Genomic DNA, 5,767 nt, shown 5'->3' with positions numbered 1-5,767 from the left:
GGAAATCTGGAAGGCTTCACAAATTTGGGTGTTATCCTCAGGCAGGGGCCATGCTAATCTCTGCAGCGTTCCAATTTTCACATATGTCCTGCCAAAGTGAGGACTCGGTAAGTTAATTTTAAAAGGAAATGACTGTAAGTAGGAAACCTCTATTTCTCTAATAGACAGCCAAGTAGATACATAAGTATTAGGAGTACAAATTTCACCAGCTGAGCACCGAGGATCATCCTGTGCACTATCAGATACAGCCATGATGAGTGTGAGCCGGTACTGGATGGGGTCAGGGCCTCGAGCTTGAAACCTGGCTTTGCCATCTGTGTGATTCCGGGTAAAGGCTCCTGTCCTCCCCCCAGTGTCAGTTTCTTCCTCGGTAAAATGGTAATACTGATGCATGCTTCCTCCTGCGGTTGTCGCGAGAATGAAAATCACGGCACACGGTAAGCGCTCAATCTGTGCAAGCTGGTAGGTGGGAACGCGGTCCTAAACACAGTGGCAGCAACAGGACCCGTAGCTAACAGAGCAAGCGTTGGCTACATGCCAGGAGCTGGGCCTGCATTACGTCAGGTAGCGCCTATGACGTTCTACGAGGCAAATACTATCACCCCCCCGTCTTGTTGGTCAGAGAATAGGCAGAGAGAGGTGGTGCTGGTAGTTGAAGGTCACACAGCTAAAGCCTTTCTGGGAAAATTAGAGGACAATATGAGAAGTGACCAGGAGCCCACTGGAATGTCAAGGCTGTCCCTGGGCAGAGGGGATCTGGCAAGTGGCAGCAAACGTGGCCTGGGGGCTCCCTCCCCGCATTCCTCCTTGCTGCTGTCTCTTCATGGAGCAGCTCCTTCTCAGGTCTGCCAAGACAAGGCTCCCCGACTTCACATCTTTTCTAGGTGACTCACCTCTCTCGGGTAAGGGCTTTTCTGCCCTCCCTGTGCCCTGTCACCCCCCAGTGTCCCCCAAACCGCCCCTTTGCTCTGCAATCTCTCTTCCTTTCCATGCTGCGTCTGAGCCCTCCACACTGGCACGCTGCCACCTACTAAATGCCCACCGCTGGTTACAAGAATTAGCGCCTCGCAAGTTCACGTGCGCCCTTTATACCTTCATCGACAGGGATGTGCATGATTTACAGCTTCGGCCCATGTGGGGAATCCCGTCCCATGCGCCCTGACACTAGCATCAGAGTCGACCCACACTGGTAGCTGAACAAATGTGTCCTCCCCCAGATCTGGAGCCCGGAAGCCTGAAATGAAGGTGTCAGCAGGGCTGCTCTCCCTCCCTCTGGGGGAGGACCCTTCCTTGCCTCTTCCAGCTCTGGTGACGCCAAGTCTTCCTTGGCTTGGTGCTTCTTCACTCCAGTCTCTGCCTGTGTTCACATGGCCTCTCCCTGTGTGTCCGTGTGTGTCCTTTTCCATCTAAGAATGCTTTGTTATTGGATTCAGGGCCCACCCTAATCCAGCATGGTTACCTTAATCCTTACCTTACTTACTCCTGCAAAGACCCTACTTCCTAATAAAGTCACATGCCGAGACTCCAAGTAGACATGGATTTGGGAGAAACTCTATTCAACCCACTACAGAAATCTTCAAATAGATGTGCCTGATAGTCTTTGTGGCAGGTTTATTGAGCCCAGTGGGTACAAACATGAAAGGGTTTAATTTTCCTCCAAAGGCAGTAACTAGCCACATTCTTACAAATCTCCCTCTCCCTGGCCCTTAGTGGCATCATGGCAGAGCCTACAGCTTTCTGGCAAGTTTCCAGTACTCATCAGGTCAGACCAGTTTAAAACATTCCACGACCCTCCAGCTCAGCTTTGCCACCGGGCCTGAGAAATCTGGCGTGGACATGGCCTCTCCCTGGTTCCTTCCTAAGGCTTCCTTATGCTTCTGGTTCCCAAAGTGCACCAAAGAAGATGATTCCATGGACAACCAAACTTGGCCAGGGTGCATTAAACCAAGTTACCCAGATGTGTTTACTTTCGACTCCGTGGATATGTGAATGCACATCCAAAAGCTGGTGGTCTCCAAATCCTGTTCAGTCCAGGAAATGATTTTTCCACAGAACATCCTTCTACCCTGGTGTTCCCCAGAGCACACTCTGGGAAACACTAGATTATATTATATAAAATACTGTAAGATACAAAACCGATCCACAACTGTTGTGCATGCATAGCCATAGAAGATGAGTTTTGAGTAAATACACCAAGTCAGGAACATTTTGTGATTTATTCAGAAAACTGGCTTCCAGATCACTGTGGACAAGACCCAACTTGGCCAGAAGATGCAATCCCTCGGCAGACCCACACGGACAGCTCAGCTGGCCAAATTTTATTCTCAGAAAGGATCAGAGACGAAAATGCTCTAATTTCCCTAAAGCCCTGTTTCAGCAGCCAGGAGGGTGTAATTCTCATACTGAAAAGCAAGTGGTTTCAAGAAAAATTTCCATTAGAGTGTAGTCCTATAATGTATGCAATTATGTTATGTAAATTCAATTACAGGCACTCAGCAGAATAGTAAAAATAACAATAATAATATAATAATGAGAGAAAAGACAGGATAAATGAACATAAGCACCAGGCAGCTTTTACCTGCCATTCTTTTCCCAGCTTGGAACTGGGGCCCGTTCGGTAAGCCTCCGCTCCTGAGTGCCTCTCAGCCCCCAGCATGAGTCCAGTGCTTAAATATCTACTGTTTTCATGTAATATGGCCTCTAAAAGCTGGCCAACATTTTCATCTGGCGCTCAACGGAACAATCGACAACCTTCCCCAACACTGTCCACAACCTGGCTCTGCTGGACTGATGGAAAAAATATGGCTGCCCCCAATTTAATGTCCCTCCAAGGGTCTTCACAGGTCACTTCTGACCACAGGAATGTGTGTTCCTCCCGAGAGTTGCACTAACTATAGAGCTGCCCTACCACATCAGAGATGACCCCCCCCACCCATAGTCTCAAAACCGAATAGAAACTGGTTTTGCCCATAGTGTCAAAGCAAATATTCTCTGAAAGCGAGGACTAACCCTACAACTGGGTTCACTAGGGGCCACCATCAACCATGCTACACACCACTTCCCATTCCCTTGACACCCACTCCCCTGCCAAAAAAAAGCCCTAAAGAAAACATTTTTTTAAAGATTTTATTTATTTGAGAGAGAGAGAAAGCACAAGTAGGGTGGAGGGGCAGAGGGAATAGCAGACATTCCCCTGAGCAGAGAGCACGATGCGGGGCTCGATCACAAGGACCCTGGGATCATGACCCGAGTCCAAGGCAAACACTTAACCAACTGAGCCACCCAGGGCCCCAGAAAACATTTTTTTTTAAGAAAACATTTTTTAATCTGATTGAGCTGTCTGAATGAGGTAGCTTTTTAATCCTCAGTAGATAATAAAGATCAGTTTATCCCCTTAGCCAACAGCCCACCAAAGTTTGGGGCTGGGGGTTCAGAGATCCAGAAGGCTCAGCAGCCTAGGGAACACAGAACCAGTTCTTGCTCTCTCTCTCAGCTTCGGCTCCCCGCTGCAGACAAACCCCCACTGCTCACAGAGCGATGTCCAAACTCAAGGATCTTTGTCTGCTGGACCAGGACAAGCTGAGCCCCCCAGGGTAGGGTGTGGTTCTCACTCCTCTGCAGGTCTACCCAGCACTGAGCCCAGATGGTGGCACATAAGCCAAATGGAGCTCAATGAATGAACGGCAACTGGGTGGAAATGTAACCCGTATAAAACACAGGTACCGTATGTGCAAGTCTCAGCACAGTCTCGTGTCAAAATTAGAAAAAAAAAAAATTTAACTGGAGAGCAATTTAAATCTTTGCCAAATTTCTCAAGGAACACCAAAAAAACCAAAAAAACAAAAAACAGTTCTGTTTATAATGTAAAACAAAACTTATGAACTTATATCTCAGCCTCTATGGCAGCTGGCCCCCAAATCTCTCTCAAATTCCCCCAAATTTTCCTAACTTTTCTCCTTCCCTTCCCATGTCCCTTTCCAAATACAGCTTCCACCCTTTCCTAGAAGTACAAGGTAGCTGGTTAAAAGCGCAAGCTCTGGGGCTCATCTTGCTGGGTTCAAATTTTTGTCACTTTCTAACTGGAGCAGGTACCTGGCATGTGGTAAGTGCTCAATAAAGGCAACTTCTTACTTAATTCCTATTGGCTTCTCCAATATATTTTTTAAATTTGTCCCCCTTCCCCATTAATGCAAGAAGAAATGTCTACTAGTGTTCCGAGGCTGCCAAAACAAATTGCCACAAACTCGGTGACTTAAAACAACAGGGATTTATTCTCTTGCATCTCTGGAGGCCAGAAGTCTGAAGTCAAGGTGTTGGTAGGGCTGTGCTCCCCCCAGAGCGCTAGGGGAGACTTTGTCCTTTGCCTCTTCCAGCTCCTGGTGGCGGTTAGTATCCCTGGATTTGTGGGTGCATCCTTCCAACCTGTCTCTGTCTTCACATGGCCTTCCCCTGTGTGTATCTCCTCTGTGTGTCTCATGGGAGCTTTTGTCTTGGATTTAGGGCCCACCCAGATATCCCAAGATGTTCTCATTTCAAGATCCTGAACTTAATTACATCTGCAAAGACACTTTTCCTAGATAGCGTCATATTCACAGGTTCCAAGGGATCAGGACATGAACGTATCTTTTTTGGGCAGCCACCATTCAACCCACTATGAAATGACCCTGGGTCCTTCCTCTTGTGGGCGGTGGGCGGGGAGAGGGTTGGATGCTCCTGTAATTTAATTTTCCTTGTCATGCTGAATAAATCAAGTCGGCAGCCAGCAGCAAGTACTTGGGAACCCGGAAGGGAAGAGAAGCAGGTGCCAGAAAGTCACTGAGGACTTCTCTTTCTCACTGATGCTCATCAACCCTTTCAATGATGCAAGTTTGCAGCCAGAGAATACCTAACTGCAAGAGCTCCTGCACCCTGGGGGTGGGAGGGATGGGGTGAATGAAGCAGTGAGTTTCAGCTACAAGCTGAGACCCTCAGGCAGACACATCTTGGGACAGAGCATCTTGACCTTCCCATAGAGGGTGGTCAGCTGCATGCATCCCTGGCTGGGGGTGGTTCAGGTTAGTTATTTATTGATATCCTGTGTTAAGATTCCAGCTTTGGCTGCACTGAAGGGATCCGGGAGGCAGTGACTTCACTCGACTCAAATTGCAATCAGCCAGCCTCTTGGCTCATGTGTTTATCTACCCAGAACTATTTTTGGTGTGTGTTCATAGACAGCACACACCAAAGTATTTGGTATTTGAGATGCAAGCGTGAAGGATGATTAAAGTTAGCTGCTAATGAGCATGCCTAGAATAGATATACTGTGTGTGTGTGTGTGCGCGCGCGCGCACTTGTGCACGCCATGTGTGTGCTCTGTTGAGTGTCTGCAAAGCAGATGTCTACAAATCTGCCCTCAGGTGACCTTGCCAATGTCCTGGATCAGCTAAGATGTCCATGGATGGCAAATGGAAATAGATAAACGCTGGCCTGTCTCAAAATACTGCCATACTAAACATCCCAACTCCCCTGTCTATGTTCTACCTATCATCCAAAGCCTGGCCCATCCCACCTCATCAAGGAGACTTGCTTGACAATCCTCTGAACTCCTAGAGCAGAAGCAGCAAATAGGCTTCATCTTCAGTACCAACTTGAATCAAACTGGCAGGGATTACCTGGAGCACCATGGTGAGGAGGATACTGAGAACTGATCTGAGCTGGGATACATGAGGCTGTGTTGTTTCCTGGGGCCGCTGTAGAAAAGTCCCACCATCTGGGTGGCTTGAAGCAA

The 5,767-nt window shown here is 48.0% G+C and overlaps 1 non-coding gene across 1 annotated transcript; it reads right to left on the bottom strand.

Moving 5' to 3' along the window:
* On the bottom strand, window positions 1-104 carry LOC118550663 (U6 spliceosomal RNA). The gene has a single exon (XR_004924688.1). It is a non-coding gene; the product is annotated as a U6 spliceosomal RNA (small nuclear RNA).
* Between the last annotated feature and the right edge of the window lie 5,663 nt (window positions 105-5,767).

This window comes from Halichoerus grypus, chromosome 13 (assembly GCF_964656455.1).
Source record: "Halichoerus grypus chromosome 13, mHalGry1.hap1.1, whole genome shotgun sequence".
Lineage (NCBI taxonomy): Eukaryota > Metazoa > Chordata > Mammalia > Carnivora > Phocidae > Halichoerus > Halichoerus grypus.
The sequence above is the reverse complement of the archived record's forward strand: the minus strand, read 5'-3'. Positions and strand labels throughout refer to the sequence as shown.